Below are 18784 nucleotides of genomic sequence, written 5' to 3' on the forward strand. Positions count from 1 at the left end.
AGCCTCAAAAATACGGTCCAAGAGCTGCTCCGGTATCTACACATAGTGCAGAGTGTAGTATCAACACAACCGACCCCATGTGCTGGTAAGTGCCTAGCCTAACCTCGGCGAAGTAGTGACGAGGCTAGGACCAAACTACCAAGTAAACCTGTGCAGTTATATAATATACAGCGGAAAGTAAAGCAGAAATAAACAAGTAAAGAGGGGAGGGGAACACATACTTCGGGGAATAGCAGGTAAAAATAGAATATCAAGAGAATTACAAAGGAACCAAAATCTAACTACTAACAAAGATAAGGAAAACAAAGGCAGATTTCACTTTCATTTCACATCTTGTTGCAGGCATGCAACCCAATCCCATTTTTTGTATCTCGTGGAAAGCGTGCCACTCGCTCCCATTTCATGTATCTCGTGGCAGGCGTGCCACCCGCTCCCATTTTTTTTATCTTGTGGCAGGCGTGCCACCCGCTCCCATTTTAATTATCTTGTGGCAGGCGTGCCACCCGCTCCCATTTCATTTATCTTGTGGCAGGCATGCCACCCGCTCCCATCTCATATATCTTGTGACAGACGTGCCACCCGCTCCCATTTTATTTATCTTGTGACAGGCGTGCCACCCGCTCCCATTTCATTTATCTTGTGATAGGCGTGCCACCCGATCCCAGTTACAAATAAACAACAATCACAAAGAATCCCGGCAAGGGAACAAGAGCTCTATAACAACATCCTGGCAAGGGAACAAGGGCAATGTAACAACATCCCGACAAGGGAACAATAATATTTCAATAGCATGTGAAGTGCAATAATTCACAACGGATTCATAACAATTACAATACAAGACTCACGGGCATGCTTGACACCGACGTATAGGTACTCGTCACCATGCCTATATGTCGTACTCCACAATTAACACGTAGCAAATAAGACACGACTCCTGATCCCTCAAGCTAAGGTTAGACCAAACACTTACCTCGATGCCAAGAACACAATTCACGTTTCAATTATAGCTTTACCCCTTGGTTCCACCACTAATTCGCTCATATCTTGTCACAAGTTACTTAATCATATCAATAAACGCTAAATGAATTAATTTGAGTGCATGAAAATGAATTTTCCAAAGTTTTACCCCAAAAAGTCAAAAATTGCCCCCGGCCCACATGGTCAAAACCCGATTACCCATTCCCCCACGAACCCAAATATATAATTTGTTTTGAAATCGGACCTCAAATCGAGGTCCAAATCCCCAATTTTTGAAAAACTTAGGTTCTACCCAAAACACCCAATTTCCCCATGAAAATCATTGATTTTGAGTTGAAATCATGTGAAAAGATGTTAAAGATTGAGGAAAACTAGTTAGAAATCACTTACAATTGATTTGGAAGAAGAGTTGTCTTTGAAAAATCGCCCAAGAGTGTTTTGGTTTTGAAAGAGTGAAAAATGAAAGATTTTCGGCTAAGTTATAAAATTGCAGGTTGCAGATATCGCAATTGCGATCAGATTGCGAACCCAAACTTTTGCTAAGTTCACATTTGTGAAGCAGCTTTCGCATTTGCGAGGTGGGAATTGCGTTCACATTTGCGACGTCTGGATAAAACTGGGGGATCACATTTGCGATCAATTCCTCGCATTTGCGAGGTAAGCTGGCCTGGGATATTGTTCACATTTGTGGCATAGCCTTTGCATTTGCGAGCCAGGCTTCGCAAATGCGAAACCTGCAGGCCTGCAATGCAACAGCTGAAATCTACAATTCCTCAAATCCAAAATCCACCTCGTGGCCTATCCAAAACTCACCCGAGCCCTCGGGGCTCTAAACCAAACATGCACACCAACCTAAAAACATCATACGGACTCGCTCATGCATTCAAATCACTAAAATAACATCAACAACTATGAATTTAGCATCAAAATCATGAAATTTCTTAAGAACTTCAAATTTTCCAATTTTCTCAAATACGATCCGATTCACGTCATCTCAAGTCCGTTTATTACCAAATTTCACAGACATATCTTAAATCACATATAAGACCTATACCGGGTGCCGAAACCAAAATACGGGCCCGATACTATCAAGGTTTAAACACATTTCATTTCCAAAATTCATAAATAATTCCAGAAAATAAGTTTCTTTCAAAATTCATTTCTCGGGCTTGGGACCTCGTAATTCGATTCCGGGTATATGACCAAGTCCCATATTTTCCTCCGGACCCTCTAGGACCGTCAAATCATGGGTCCGAGTCCGTTTACCCAAAATATTGACCAAAGTCAACTTAAATCCATTTTAAAGTCAAAATTCATCATTTTTCACAAATTTTCACATAATGGCTTTCTGGCTACGCGCTCGGACTGTGTAGGCAAATCGAGGTAATGCCGAAAGAGGTTTTTGAGGCCTCAGAACACATAATTTACTTTTAAAACAAGTCATTTTAACAAGTTAAAGTTACATAAACCTATAGGCAGGATCTCTATGTGAATCTGGATTTAATGAGCGGGCAGTTTACAATCTCTGAAACCTGCATGGTTGCATACTAATTATAGATATAAGAGATTAAACCTATAGACATGATTTCTAGGGATGATAATTAGCACAACGTTGAAGAATATTAAAGAAAATTAGTAGAACAATAAATTAAACTGATTCAGACCCTATAGGCATGAGTTCTATAATTAAAACTAATTTTAGATCATATAGGCATGATTTCTATAATTAAAAGTGATTTTAGATCTTATAAGCATGATTTCTAACAAGCAGGAATAGAATACATTCGAAGCAAATGAGGAACCTATTGGCATGATGGCTAACATATAATAATTGAACATTATGAGCATAACAATATACCTATAGGCAAATTTTTTACAATAACTAGAAAGTAACACATTTTGAGCAAAGATAAAATACCTATAGGAATGATTTCTAACACATGATAGCTTAACATATTTGAGCCTAATAATGTATTTTAACTAAGTAATGAACCTATAGGCATGATTTCTATCCATTTCAGTGCAAGTATAATATAAAATCCCCTTCCCCGATTTCACTAATATCCCAAAATGTTATTACAAGAATTATTACAAACCCAGAATAAATAGAATAAATTACAAAGTAGAATAGCTATAGGAGCCTACAATAGGCCCACATGTACACCTGGCTAGGCTAGGCCTTCATTCTCATAGTTCACAATAACCCCAAAATTATATGTTCATAGACATAAGGCAGCCACGACTTGAGGGATTTCCCAGTTATCTTAAAACAGAGTTGAGCATGTAGAACCAAGACCCTAGTGTGTTAGAGTTCCCAAGGGCTTCATGAACCCATGGAAGTGCTCACACTAGGGAGGTTAACAAAGATAATTCAGAGGAGAAACTAAGGACCAAGCCCTAGTGTGCTAGAGTTTACAAGGGTCTCAAATGAACCCTTAGCAGTGCTCATACTAGGGAGGCCAAAGGACAGAACCTAAGTAGCCTTGGCTTTCAGCCGGCTAAGAATGATATTCAAAGAACTTAGGTGACGGATGAAAGAAATGACTAAAATTGAGAAAACAGGAATTGAAGGGTTTAAACAAACACAACAAAATTGAGCAAACCAGGCAGACAGTTGATTAAATCACAAAATTAAAAAAACAAGCTTAATATAAACTGAGAAATAGGTTCAACACTTAGCACAAAAGTAGTCACATGCTAAAAAGACAAGTTGAGAAAGAATATGTTTGCAGGATTGACTAAGGTTGTTATACGCAGGTGCCAGGCATGTTAAAACATGGTTGAATTATGCCAAGTACACAACCTAGTGTTATTACCAAGGAAACATGACAGCATTGTGATGAGTCAAATAATCATAGAAAGAGTAGGGTATCATATTAGCCAAGGAGTGAGATTACAATCATAAATTAAGATACATATACAAACTATTACTCAGAATAGAAGGTAAATTATGTCAAGTAGCCAGCATAGGCATTCAAGGATTGTTATAGTAGTCTAATTAACAAAAGATGATCTAGTTTGTATCAAAGGTTTAGCCTAACATCTCAAAGTACTAACTCAAACATGATGAGACAACTGTTCCAAGTCACAAGCAAACACTAGAAATGGATATTTGAGTGACACCATAGCAGAGAGGCAAATTATTACTAACAATGAAGGTCTTAATACAGGTTAGCACAAATGTGAGGCATCCATTAGAGGGATTCAAGGCAAATTAAGTAAACATGTTCATGAGCATTCAAGAGTTTAACATACTAACTGAATAAACCTCAAGAGAGTCCAGATTAACTAGGTTAGGACTAGATAACTTCAAAACTGGTAGCATTAGGAGCAGTTAAGCTAAAATATGTAAAGTTGATAGAGCAATACCTAACATAACTCAGAAGCATATTGAACCATAGATTTTGATGTAAGAACACATGCAAATCATAGACATGTAAGAATGGAATTGCAGAAGTCAAATAACTCACCAGTTAAGAGAAAATGCACAAAATAATAAAAGTCCACAATATTATGAGTAGCAAGATCCCAGAACTAAATGGCCTTGGCTTTCAACCGGCCAAAATCAGAGTATAAAATGCAAATCAGAGTAAAGCTTAGATTTAGTGAAGCTATATTGAATTCCGAAAGTCCCACTAATGGAAAGGGGGAATGAGTTTATATAGTGGTATAAATTAACATCCAAATAAGGAAAATCATCAATCAAACATGAGAAAGGGAAGATTCATTACATGCAATCAGAATCGGTAAGGAAAAGGGGAAAGTCTCAAACCCTAATTTTAGTGAAAGTGTAAAATCGGTAGAATGAAATCAAACACCACAGAGAATATGACGAACATAGATGGAATATCACTAAAAATAAGAGAATCGAACCCATTTTGGTTTGATTGAAAGAGGTCTGAAAACCCTAATTTAGGGTAAGTAAGAATCAACAACAGATATAGAAGATATTCGTATTTACAAAGAATACATGATGAACATAGATAAATAATCAGAGAAATCAAGGATTTGAACCGATTTGGTTCGATTTTGGAGGGATCTTCTTGCCAAAACAGAACCAGTACTATGTAATACCACGAGGAGGTAACCAGTAAAGAAGGAACACGGATATGGTAAGTAAATAACAGGTAAATCTTATGGCTAATAGGGTTGGTAAAAGGCGGCAATTAGGGTTCTTCAGAGGTGAAACAGAGAGAGTTTAGAGGTAGAGATCTTTAGGGAATTGGGATTAAGGTTAGGGTGAGGAGATATAAGGAAAGGGAGTGGGGTTTTGTGAGTCGTTGATCATTTTCGATCATCGATTGAGGTTTAAGGAGATATGGGTCGGGTTTGGAGATGGGTTGGGGATTAAGGGGTCGTTTGGATTGAGCTATGGCGGGCTGGGCTAAGTTTGAGTAGTTTTGGGCCACTAATGTGGTCCAAAATTGGTTAGAAAGGGCTATTATTTAAATACCCAAAATTTTATCAAAAAACTAATTTGTAAAAGTAATTAATAAATGATAAAAATAGTATTAGTGCAATAAAATAATTAAAAATAACAACTTAATATTATAAAATAGAAAAAATTGTATAAATAATGTAATTATACATGAATATAGGCTATTATTGCAAAAATGTGCAATTAGCCTAAAAAATGCGAATATAATTATAAGAAATAAAATAAAATATTTAAAATATTCATGCTGGTTTAAATAATAAGTTTAGATGATTAAATCATCATAAAATAATTTGAAAGATAATTACTGAATATTTATATAAAAAAATACAGAAATAAATCAATTTAAAGCCCTTTATAATTATGAAAAATATTGTATGGGTTTATAAACTAAATGATAATGCAAATATACTATTTTGAAAGTATATGTGTACAATTTAAAAATATAAGGAAAAAATTGGGTATCAACACCCCCAATCATTCCTTCTATCATTCTGAATGGGGTTGCGCCCGGGCCTGTTATTTCTCTGATCTCTACCGTATGGCTGATATCGATCTCTATTCGACCACAGTTCTCGGCCGACGTCCCTTTTAACTCTGTCCATAGATCTGCTAGGATAAATCGACCCGATCGGAGCCCTAGTTGATCATCCTCAGCCCTGATCTTTGACTGATACCGATTATGTACATCGGCCCAAGTGACAGCTGGATATTCGATCAAATTCTGCTTCAACTACTATGAAGCTACGGAACTTCGAGCATTGAGACCTCGAGTAAAAGCTTGAACAGCTCAATCGTCGGTGACCGGTGGCAAATTCATTCGCTCCATTTGGAATCGAGATAAGAATTCCCTAAGCATTTCGTTGTCTTTCTACCTTACTTTGAAGAGGTTCGACTTTCTGGTAGCGACCTTAACGGCTCCGACATGTGCCTTTACGAAAGCATCTGCAAGCATAGCAAATGAATCAATAGAGTTAGGCAGTAAGTTATGGTACCATATCATAGCACCCTTCGACAGAGTCTCCCTGAACTTCTTCAACAACACGGACTCGATCTCGTCGTCTTCCAAGGCATTTACCTTAATGGCGTATGTGTACGAGGTGACGTGCTCATTTGGACCTATTGTCCCGTTATATTTTGGGATCTTGGGCATACGGAACTTTTGGGATTGGCTTCGGAGCCGCACTCAGGGGGAAAGGTTTCTGGACAAACTTTTTGGAATCAAGCCCTTTCAATACCAGTGGTGCCCCCGGGATTTGGTCGACCTTGGAATTATAAGATTCCACTTTCTTATCGTTTTCCTCGATATTCTTTTTCCCTATCTCGATCCGCTTCATTAGTTCCTTGAGCATCTTTACAATAGCAGGATTGGTCTCCGGTTCTCCTCCATTCGACCTTTTTGGCACCGACTCGGCTCTATGCTGTGTTATTGCAGCTTGTTGGGTCTGCAACATTTCGAATATCATTCGAAGGTTAATACCACCTTCTTCGCCGTCGTGGGCACTCTGATCCGCTATTCGAGCACCTCTACAGATGCTATTTTTAGGGTCGACGCCCAAATTCCATTAATGGCAATGTGAGAACTGACGTCGATCGGATCCACGGTCGTAGCCCCATCGCGGTTGACTGGAGGTACTCTGTTCCCTGGGGCGGCTATGTTATCGTTCTCGTCATGGAGACCAAGGCCATCATTTGTGTGTGTGGGTGCTACTTGAGAGTTTGACATGTTGATCCTAGAATCAAAGACACTTCAAAGAACAAGTGTAAAATAGTGTGTGTTACAAAACTTTTACCAGGCAATTACTATTATCCTTAGCCCCACGGTGGGTGCCAAACTGTTTACCCTTATAATTGGATAACAATTAAACTTGTAAATGATTTTAAGGATACGTAATTTCACCTAGCATCAGTCGATAAATATGATGTTTAATAGTATAAATAAGCAATAAAATAAAGCTAACTAGTATTGAAATGCAATTCAACCCTCGAGCTAGGTCGCCTTCGAACTGAGTGAGTGAGAGTAGAATTATCAAATAAATTGATGAACAAGAGAATATAAGAAAAAGAGTATTGTATTGCTTTGATATGCGTGAATGTAATGTGGTTACAGAATGATTAAAACCCTCTTTATATAGTAAAGGAATCCTATCTATGATACAATTCTAATTACAGAAGTAAATATCATGATTAGCTAAACAACCGCCCTTGATTTTATCTGTTCCGAGATTTTCGCCATGATCTTCGACCAGTCACGAATATCTCGTCTTTCCGTTATTATGCTGTCTTCGGTCTTGCTCGATGTCTTGTCCCGTTCAACCTCGATCATTATTGGTTTCGATCTTGCTAGGTACCTCGAATCCGAACTCGATACCTTATCCTTGTGTATTGATCAAATATGCTATGGGGTTGATCCTAGATCCATCCCTTGGTCTCGGTCAATCAATAAAATCGGGTTGGCTCGGTTTCACGCATAATTTTTTTTTTTTTTGTCATTTTTCTTGTACGGTTACTTTGGGAATGCATAGATCTCAGTTTCTAAAAATAAATTCTCAACGGCCAAGGCAGAACCCAGGCCAAAGAGGGGGTTTGGAAATAGTTTTCAACCAGCAATAGACGCGCATTGGTTAGTACCTCACTAGCTGCGTCATTGCCCCAAGCGCAAAGATAGATCTCAGTTTCTAAAGTTTCCGTTCCAAGTTCTTATTTCCATTCCAAGTCCTTTTCATTCCCGTTTAATTAATATACTAATTAATTATTTTTTGCATAGTGACATAGTAATAAATAAAATCTTCTTTTTTTATTTCTTCGGCAGAAACTTTTTTAACCACTAGAAAACCACCATCTCGTTTACAAAGTTATAATTAGTACTAAAGACACTTCATTATTTCTTTGTATTCATCATGACAGTTTTAGTTAAAAGAAAACCTTCATTATTTTACTTTATAGTGACATTAGAAACACGATAAATCTTCTTGTCAAGTTTTTAAATTCTTATTAATATATCAAGTATTAACCATAAAGTTTTGTCTATTGTTTTAGGACTTTAAATTAAACTACTCAAATTTCTTTATCTATCAACAAGATTTTTAGAACAAAATCAAGGCAGTGTATTGCAACGCATGACTAATATTTTGTCAATCTGAGATAACTCTAAAGAATATAAATATTACTTTCTTTGTCTTATTTTATTCACACTCTGTTTAAAAAAAGAAGACATATTTTAATATTTAGAAATAATTTTATTTTAACTCTCTATTTTACCTTTAATGACTTGTATACATCTATGTTTCATATATTTGTCCTAGATGTGTGCCATTGGGCTAAAACTAGCCATTAGGTCGAGTAAGTAGCTAGTTTTCATCTTGCTTTTTAAGTTGTACTAGTATTAGTACCCGCACGATGTGCGGATATAATTCATGTCAAACAATGATTTAGATTATTTTAATTATGTGCAAATAACCTTAAAATTAAATCTTCTATATAGAGATTATAAATAATTATTTAATATTAATTAAGAAGCATCACATGAAACCATTTTCAAATCTCATAGTATATAACATGTTTTCTTTTTTATATCTGTAAGAACCCAACTTCATAATTTTGACACTTGTATTATATTTTACGGTCAATATTAAGGAATACTAAATATGTAACGTTGTGATCTATCTTATTTGAGTACATTAAATTATATTATTTTAACAAAATTCTTACTACTACTTTATTTTTTTTTATCTCAAATTCAAATAAGTCTTATCCTTCTACATTGTTAGACAGATTTTTTTTCTCTTTATTGTTCATTGCTTATAATTTTTACATTATTTATTACTTAATATTGTTATACTGTAATGTGATTTTTTATTACCTTATAAATTGACTTAATGTCTTGTTTATTACCCTTTTAATAATTATTAATAAATGTAAAAAAAAATATTCTCGAAATTTAATGTGTTTTTACACTATTCTCCTTTTATTCAGACCTCTTTCATCATTTAAATCTATTAATAACCTTTTTGAGTATTATTTAAGAAATTTATTTATTTATTTTAATAAATTTAAAAATAAAAGTATCCTCGCACTATCTCTATTTTCCTCTTTATACATTCTCTTCCTTACTAAGAAATTTTAATTAACTTTTTACATAAATATTTTACCTATATTCAAAATAATATCATATTTTATTTTAAAATATAACTTTAAATTAGTCTAAAAATTACTTCCTCTACTTCAATTTAGATGACACATTTCTCTTATCGACAATCAATTTGACTAAATTTTGAAACTAAATTCAATTTAGTATTTTAAAATTAAAATTTAGATATACAAAACTACACGAAAAGTACTATAAGTTACAATTTTTCTCGTGTCAATATGATAACAAAATATATTTTAAAATATTGGTCAAACCTTATGCAATTTGACTCTCGATAAGCGAAATTGGTCATCTAAACTAAAACAAAGGGAATAATACATAAGTTCTTTTATAATATTTCAAATCTATTGAATATTCTTATAATAATTTTTAGTATTACGTGCATTTATTTGGTATTTTCTTTTAGTTTCAAGATACAAATTTCGCTTTTAATTTTCATTAGTGAAATTACCTACATGAAATATTTATTTATTATATTTAAATTTTTAATTTAGTATCAATTTTTTAGTTTTCTTTATCTAGCAAGATTATTTTGTGGTCATATCCGTATTTTGAGCGTACTCATCATAACTTTAAGGTCTTTCTAATCTCAAGTTCAAATAGTATTTTTCTTTTGTTTTTAGTATAGATGTTTTTGAATTTTAATTAGTTTTCTTACTTTTACTATAATGTTATCTAATATGTAATATTATCACGTTTTCATATGATCTTTTTTAACTTTTCACTTTATTTAATATTTTTATCCGCTACTATTTTTAATATAATATAAATAAATATATAATTTTTTATATTAAATTAAATAAATTTTAATTTTTATAAATATTGATTGAAATTCTTATATTATTTAAACTTATCAATAATATTTTTAAGTATTATATATTTACTTTATTTTATTTTCTAAAGTAATTCTTAGTAGAAATATCCTCACATTATCTCTAATTTATTTTACTATTAAATATTTTTATTTTTTTCTTTATTTGTTAGAATTTAGTTATGTGTCCTTATATACATGCATGTCATTTCTTATCATACTTAAACAAAGCTTTCTCATATCAAATTTAATAAGTTTTATCCTTTTTCTTTTGTACGATGAAATTTTTGATTTTTTCCTCTATATGTTCCTTAGTTTTAGCCTAATATTAAGCTTGACTCTCTCTCTCTCTCTCTCTATATATATATATATATATATATATATATATATATATATATATATATATATATATATATATTCTCGTTATTAAAATATTTTAAATAAGTTTTATCCTTTTTCTTTTGTATGATGAAATTTTTGATTTTTTTTCTCTATATGTTCCTTAGTTTTAGCCTAATATTAAGCTTGACTATCTCTCTCTCTCTCTCTCTCTCTCTCTATATATATATATATATATATATATATATATATATATATATATATATATATATATATATATATTCTCGTTATTAAAATATTTTCATTAATTATTTATGTTTTTCTCTTAATTTATAAATAATTTATATATTTTATGTAAAGTCTTATTTTTATGCTTGAAAATTTTTAATTCTTAAAGTGGTCAAATCTTTAATATCTTACGTAAATTTTAGTTTTATTTTATATTTTAACTTACTCCAAAGTATAAATAATTAAAGGTTATCTCAATTTACGTAATTCTGTATTTTTTTATGTTTTATTATAGTTTTTAAATTAATTCTTTAACTCCATATTTCTAGTTAATATAGAAGTAATTTATGAGTGGATCTCTCTCTCTCTCTCTCTCTATATATATATATATATTAAATTTGTCTAAGATCTATTTAGATTATGTATAAGATTCATTCAAGTATTTCCATTAATTATGTTTCTATTTATAATTTTTAATTATTAATGTTGTCTTAAAATTGCCAAGTGGTTTCATTTTTGCTTGCCACTTGGCTTAACCACAATGCATACTATCCTGCTTTTAATATAATATAGATATTCATTTTTTCATTAGTATTTAACTAGTAGGTGGCAAGTGTGGGCAAACTTTAGACAAAAGCCTCCTCATTCGCTTCTTCTTCTTCTCTCTTTGTTTAAAACTTTTAGCTCGTTTTTGTAAGGAAAAGCAAAATGAACAATTAACTTTGCATTTATAATGGGAGTTGAAGTTGAAGAAGACGAGTTGGAGAAGCTAGAGTACCTTTCATTAGTATCGAAAGTGTGTTCGGTGCCGTTTGATGATAAAGTTTTAGCAGAATTTATAATATATTTGGACCGAAAAAACTGCGAAAGGGTGGACGAATTTAATATGAAATTGAAAAGGTACTTTATTGACGATAATTCATGCAATTTTGCCTCCTAGGTTGAAGTCGGAGACTCGTCCAAGTTTTGGTGGAAGGTAGAGATCATAGGTCATCTAGGTGTTATATATAATAAAAAAAATTATCATACTCCCATTAGAAAATGAAGAAAACACTGAACTATTCCCATAAAAAAAGGATTTCTTTTGTAAGTCAATTAACTCTTTCTAAAATATTAGGGTAGTTTTGATAATTTTTATTGAATTTGTTATTCTAATGTCACGACCCGAATTTTCTCACCATCGGGAGTCGTGATGGCACCTACTAATGAGAGCTAGGCAAGCCAACCCTTAACTACCTTTTTCATTAACAAATTACTTCTTTTAACAATTATCAGTGATAGCATGAAAACAACAGAATTAAATAAATAAGCGGAAGACCTAAATTAAATAAGCTGAATAATAATGCGAAAGTCAACATATGCCTCTACCCAAGAACTGGTGTCACATCACTCACGAACTACTAAGAGTACTAAATACAACCGTTTGAAAAAAAAACACTGTTTGTCTCGAATATATGAGATAACAGAATGAAATATAAGATAGAGGAGACGCCGGGCCTGCGGACGCCTGCAAGGCTACCTCGGTGTCTCGGTGGACTGAAGGCTGGCTCCCGCGCTACTGCTGCTGTCCAATACCTGGATCTGTACAAAAGAGCACATAGTGTAGTATCAGCACAACCAACCCCATGTGCTGGTAAGTGCCTAGCCTAACCTCGGCGAAGTAGTGACGAGGCTAGGACCAGACTACCAAATAACCTGTGCAGTTCAAATATATATACATGTACAACGGAAAAGAAATATAGGAAATAACCAGTCAACGTGGGAAGGGGAAACATGCTGTGGGGAGGTAACAGTTCCAAATAGAAAACCTAAATAAAAGAAAGAAACAACAAAGCTAGAATATCAACAAGAATCAGAATTCAGCAATTTGCACGGCATCACCCTTCGTGCTTTTACTCTCGTCCTCACCCAAACAATATTTATAATAAAAATGTGCACGACATCACCCTTCGTGCTTTTACTCTCGTTCTCACCAAATCAATCGTATCATAATAATGTGTCACGGCATCACCCTTCGTGCTTTTACTCTCTTTCCTCACCACATAGTCAATGAATATCGGTATGGAATGGTACATCGTACGACACGACATCACCCTTCATGCTTTACACTCTTTCCTCACAATAGCCAACAATGCACGGCATCACCCTTCGTACTTTAATACTCTTCCTCACCCAAACAACAATCACAAACAAAGGGGCAAGGGAGTAGACAAATAATGATAGAAATCCCGGCAAGGGAATACAATTAAACAGCTAAATCCCTGCAAAGGAACAATATCAATAAATCTCAACATCCCGGCAAGGGAGATAATCAACAAAAAAACAAACATCCTGGCAAGGGAGATAATCAACAAAGCAACAAACATCCCGGCAAGGGAACAATTCAATAACTCTTTCTCTTTCTTTCACTTCTTACTTTATAACTCACTTTACCACTTGAGTCAATGCTCCAAAGGGTTCAATTATCTCATATACTTTCACAATCCGTATTATAACTCGAGCCAATGATCCTCGAAGTTCAAAGATCACCATTCCTTTCACAAGCTTTTTATAACATATAGAAATCACCATTAAGGCATGAAAGATACAACAAGATCAGAATATCCGCAATATAAAGACTCACGGTCATGCTAGACGCTAATGTATAGATACTCGTCACCATGCCTATACGTCGTACTCGACAATTAGCACGTATAAAATAAGACTCAACTCCTAATCCCTCAAGTTAAAGTTAGACCAAACACTTACCTCGAAGCTTTGAACACCATTCAAACCTCAATTATAGCTTTACCCCTTGATTCCACCACTAATCCGCTCGAATCTAGTCACAAGTTACTTAATTACATCAATAAGTGCTAAATGAATCAACCTCAATGCATGAAAATGAGTTTTCCCAAAGTTTTACCCAAAAAGTCAAAATCACCCCCGGGCCCACGTGATCAAAACCCGAGGTTCGGACCAAAACCCGATTACCCATTCCTCCACGAATCCAAATGTATAATTTATTTTGAAATCGGACCTCAAATTGAGGTTCGAATCCTCAATTTTTGGAAAACCTAGGTTCTACCCAAAACACCCAATTTCCCCCATGAAAATCTTTGATTTTAAGTTGAAATCATGTTAAAAGATGTTAATGATTGAAGAAAACTAGTTAAAAATGACTTACAATTGATTCGGAGAAGAAAGGTTGTTTGAAAAATCGCCTCTTATGTTTTTGGGGTTTTGAAAAGTGAAAACTAGCTGAAAATCCCGTCTATTTATACCCCTTTCAGACCCTCACCGCGGACCGCAAAAAAAGGACTGCGGCCGCGGAGCTCCACCGCGGACCGTATTAAACGGACTGCGGCTCTACAGGCCTCCCTGAAGACCTGCAGTTCAGCACTCTGTGCGGACCACACAAAGGCGACTGCAGCCACACAGCCTCCACCGCACCCCGCACAAAGGCGACCGCGGCCGCACTGGCCCCTCCGCGATCGCACGCGATTTCTCGCGGACCGCACTAAAGGGTTCAGAGGCCTGCAACTTCCTGAACCTGCAACATCTGACTTTCTAAGCCTAAGGCATCCCGAAACCTACTCGAACTCACCCGAGCCCTCGAAACTCCAACCCAAGTGTACACACAACCTCAAAAACATCCTACGGACACATTCGTGCGATCAAATCGCCAAAATAGCCTCAATAACAATGAATCAAACCTAAAAATCAATAACTTTTTTTCCAATAACTTCATCAAGTTCAAATTTAAGATTTCAAGTCCGAAACACGTCAAACGACGTCCGGTTTTAACCAAATTTTACAGAAACATCTTAAATCATATATAAGACCTGTACCGGATGACGGAACCAAAATACGAGCCCGACACCAACACGTTCTAATCAAATTTCACTTAAATTTTCCTTAACAATTTCAGAAAAACAAGTTTACTTAAAAAAAATTCATTTCTTGGCCTTGGGACCTCGGAATTCGATTCCGGGCATATGCCCGAGTCCCATATTTTCCTACGGACCCCCCGGGACCGTCAAATAATGGGTCCGGGTCCGTTTACCCAAAATATTGACCAAAGTCAAACTTATTCATTTTAAACTCAAAACTTAGCATTTTTCACAGAATTTCATATTTAAGCTTTTCGGCTACGCGCCCGGACTGCGCATGTAAATCGAAGCGACTCTAAATGAGGTTTTCAAGGCCTCGGAAGCACATAATGGGTAAGAAAACAGGTGATGACCCTTTGGGTCGTCACATCTAATTGGTCCATATAAAATGTTACTGTAGCAATTTTGATTATTTTTCATTATATCGACATTTTAGCCCTGAACAGGTTGACCCATTTGCACTTCTCATTCAGCACACCTCATTATATATTTACTTTTACGGTGGACACGTGGTTGCACAGATTGGATTATCTTCTATCTTGCCTATTATCTACTCTCTAAATTTGTAGCTAATGTTTTTATTGCTACTTTAACCATTAAAATATTTTTTTTTATTGAAATAAATGATATGCTTGCAGCCCATTATAAAAATTAACTAATGTTATTAAACATTCATAAATCACAATTCCTTTTTGTCTTTCGCTAATTGCATTATCAAACTTGTTTATTTATAATTAGCTTAACAAACATCACAAATTATTTAGTATTTATTACTTTAAAAAATAATGTTGAATCATAAATTTATTTAAGAAATTTATAGCAAATTTGAAAAAGTAAACTTTATATGTAAAAATTTCAAGAGAAACATTCAAATTATGTGAGCAATTAACATTAAAAGTATTTAAAACTAAACTCTAACTAAATACCGTACTATGTAAATTTATTTCACAGTTGGGCGTTTGATCAAAGAAAGTGTAATCTTATGGGTCGTTTGGTTCACAAACAAGTTATATCAGGATTATACTACATGACCCTCATTTGTATTTGTCAAACTAGTGAGTTAACACCTTCTTATTACTATATTTTTCAATTCCAATGCTAGGATTCGTACCAGGGGCGGCCTGACCAATTTCGTGGCCTAAAGCCAAACTTTATGAGAGGCATTAATTTTTTATTAATAAAAAATATTTTATTTTTATTTGAAGTCTATTTTTCTAACTTTTTTAGATGCAAAGCTATTATTAATTTTTTATAATTAATCTCCTAATAAGTCTTTCTCAATTGACAATATAGCTAATTCATTTAATATCTTTAAGACACTGTTAATCTTAGGTAGGGGTGTTCATAAAAACCCGAACCGACCAAAAAAACCGATACTTTTTGGTTTGGTTTGGTTTTGGTTTTGAATTTTAAAAACCGATCAAATTTGGTTTGGTTTTGGTTTTAATCAGAAAAAACCGAAAAAAATCGAACCAAACCGACTATAGGAGTAGCTATTTTAAATTTATTATTATACCTATATATATGTCTATTTTTATGCAAAATTTTAAAATTTTAATGGTAAATGTTAATAGTTTGCACTTTTAGTATAGTACTTTACATTTACATTCTAGTTTGATTGGTAGTTTTCTTTTGTTAAGTGTAAGAATCCATTTCATGTTAAAAATAATATATTTTTAATTGAGTCGTTAAATTAGTCATCACTATTTGATTTAATTATCATCAATATATATATTGGTAAATAATAGATTTCTCAAAGGGCAATTGATTTGATAGTGTTACATTGAAAATGTGGTCGCCTGAATATGTGGTTGATAGTTTATGTCTTATATTTAAGAGAAAATGACAAATAACCGAAAAAATCGAAAATCGATAAAATCTGACATAAACCGAATCGAGAAAAAACGACTTAATTGGTTTGCTTTGGTTCTAATATTTGAAAAACCGACTTACTTGATTTGGTTTCTTTTTAGGGAAAAACCGATCCAAACCGAACCATGAACAACCCTAATCTTAGGTAAAATTTTATCAATTTTAATTTTGAAACACTTTTTTCCGTAGAAGCAATGGTAATAGGAGTTATTAACATTATTCTATAAGTAATATAAGCATTTAAAAAAAATCAAATCTTTTTATTTGATTGAGTATATCAATTAAATTATTATCTTCTAGTTGTAATATTTTCCTTAATATTTTTTAATTCAGAAAATAAATCTAAACTATCAATATCTGGTTGATTATTATGATTTAAGGAGCATTCAAGATGAAGGCAATATTTTTTCAAATTTCCATCATCTAGTGCTCTCAGTTTTTACCGTTAAATAGAAAATCAAAAATATTTTTGTATGTCTCTAATTGTTTAAATCTATTTTAAAGTGGAAAAATAACCTTGTCTACTACTCTCCGATCTGTAATAAGTGACTTTTCGGCTTTTATTTTGGTCCAAAATAAGTATCCTTTTATATAATCGAGAAGGAATTAACTTTATTTTTCCAAAATTTTCCATTATTTACATATCTCAATGTGTCAAGTTAACAATATATAAATTTTAATTAAGGATAATCAGTCAAAATACATTTTTGTTCTAGGAGGCAGTATTTTCTTAAGGGGCATAGCAAAGGATAAAAAGTCTATTTATTATGGACCAAAGGGAGTATGTATAAAAAGTAATCAATTCTAAAGGACTCTTCCAGAGATTTTGAGATTTTACTATTAACATTCTCCTCAAATTGTTTCTTCCTATATATTACACCTTTCTTATGAAATTTGGATTCAATATTAATTTCAAATGCAATTTCCTTGGCCGAAATCAAAGCAGTTGCATCCTTCATCTCTTTCTTTTTAAATAAAGAAACCAAACTTTTTCACTTTACATAACTTTTTTTTAAGCATTTATATATAACCTATTAGGTGTAAAAAAAATGGGGTCTCCACAAATGTGGGGCCTAAAGCAGTTGTTTTACCTGCTTTATGGACGGGCCGCCCCTGATTCGTATATCAAAATAGACAAAGAAAATTCACAGTAGCTACTACGGAGTTCTCTATCTGTTTGAACGTGAAAAAACTAAAGATGTTTGCCATGTTACTCATTTCCTTCAATTGTTTGAGGATAAATTATTGAAGTCAATAACAAAATGCACACATCTTTTCTTTTTCTCTAAAATAAAATTTATAAATCTCAAAGTGAAGATTTAAAGGATCACTTAATTAAATAATTCTTATATCAATGCTATTAGATAAATTCTTAATTTGTATATATTAAAATTTTAACCGATACTTTTTGAATGGAGACAACATTCATAGTCACGTAGCTTTTGAGTTTTTTTTCTCATATAAGTCAGAAACTCCATGTGAAACAAGGCATTTCAATACTACTCTTTCTATTTGTTGCCAACTTTAATACTCCTATTATTTGTTTAAGACAAATTCCACATCAACAAAATACGAGAAAGATGAAGGGTATATTAGTAGCACTACAAGATAAAAGGCTTTTAGTGACGACAAAATTTGCCACAGAAAATTTAATTTTCGCCGCAAAATACCTTTCGTGGCGACGACTTGGCGACCAAGTGATCGTTGACTATACTAAATGGTAGATACTTATTGGTAGCGACTTATAATGGTCGCCACAAAAAGTCCACCTTTCGTGGCGACATTTGTCGTCACAAAGCTTATTTTGGATTGCCATTAGAATTCACTTTAAAGAATCAGTAGCCACTAAATGCTAGCCTTTGGTGGCGACCCATATCGTCATAGATCATTGGCGGCGACTATACGTGCAACCAAAGCCCGACTTTGGTGGCAACTTTTGTAGCTGCTAAAAATTATATTTTAGTGACAACTTGGTAGTGCCACCAAATCTCCATTTTTTCTGGCATCAAAATGTCGCTACTAATTACATTTTCTTTTACTGGCAGTAGGTTATAATCGCAAAAGCTCTTATTTTTCGTCACAATACAAGTTTTCCATAA

General features: G+C 33.6%; 1 pseudogene; it reads right to left on the minus strand.

Moving 5' to 3' along the window:
- Positions 1-7944: 7944 nt before the first annotated feature.
- On the minus strand, positions 7945-8079 carry LOC138874294 (U4 spliceosomal RNA; annotated as a pseudogene).
- Positions 8080-18784: the final 10705 nt, after the last annotated feature.

The sequence above is a fragment of the Nicotiana sylvestris genome, chromosome 7 (assembly GCF_000393655.2).
Source record: "Nicotiana sylvestris chromosome 7, ASM39365v2, whole genome shotgun sequence".
Taxonomy (NCBI): domain Eukaryota; kingdom Viridiplantae; phylum Streptophyta; class Magnoliopsida; order Solanales; family Solanaceae; genus Nicotiana; species Nicotiana sylvestris.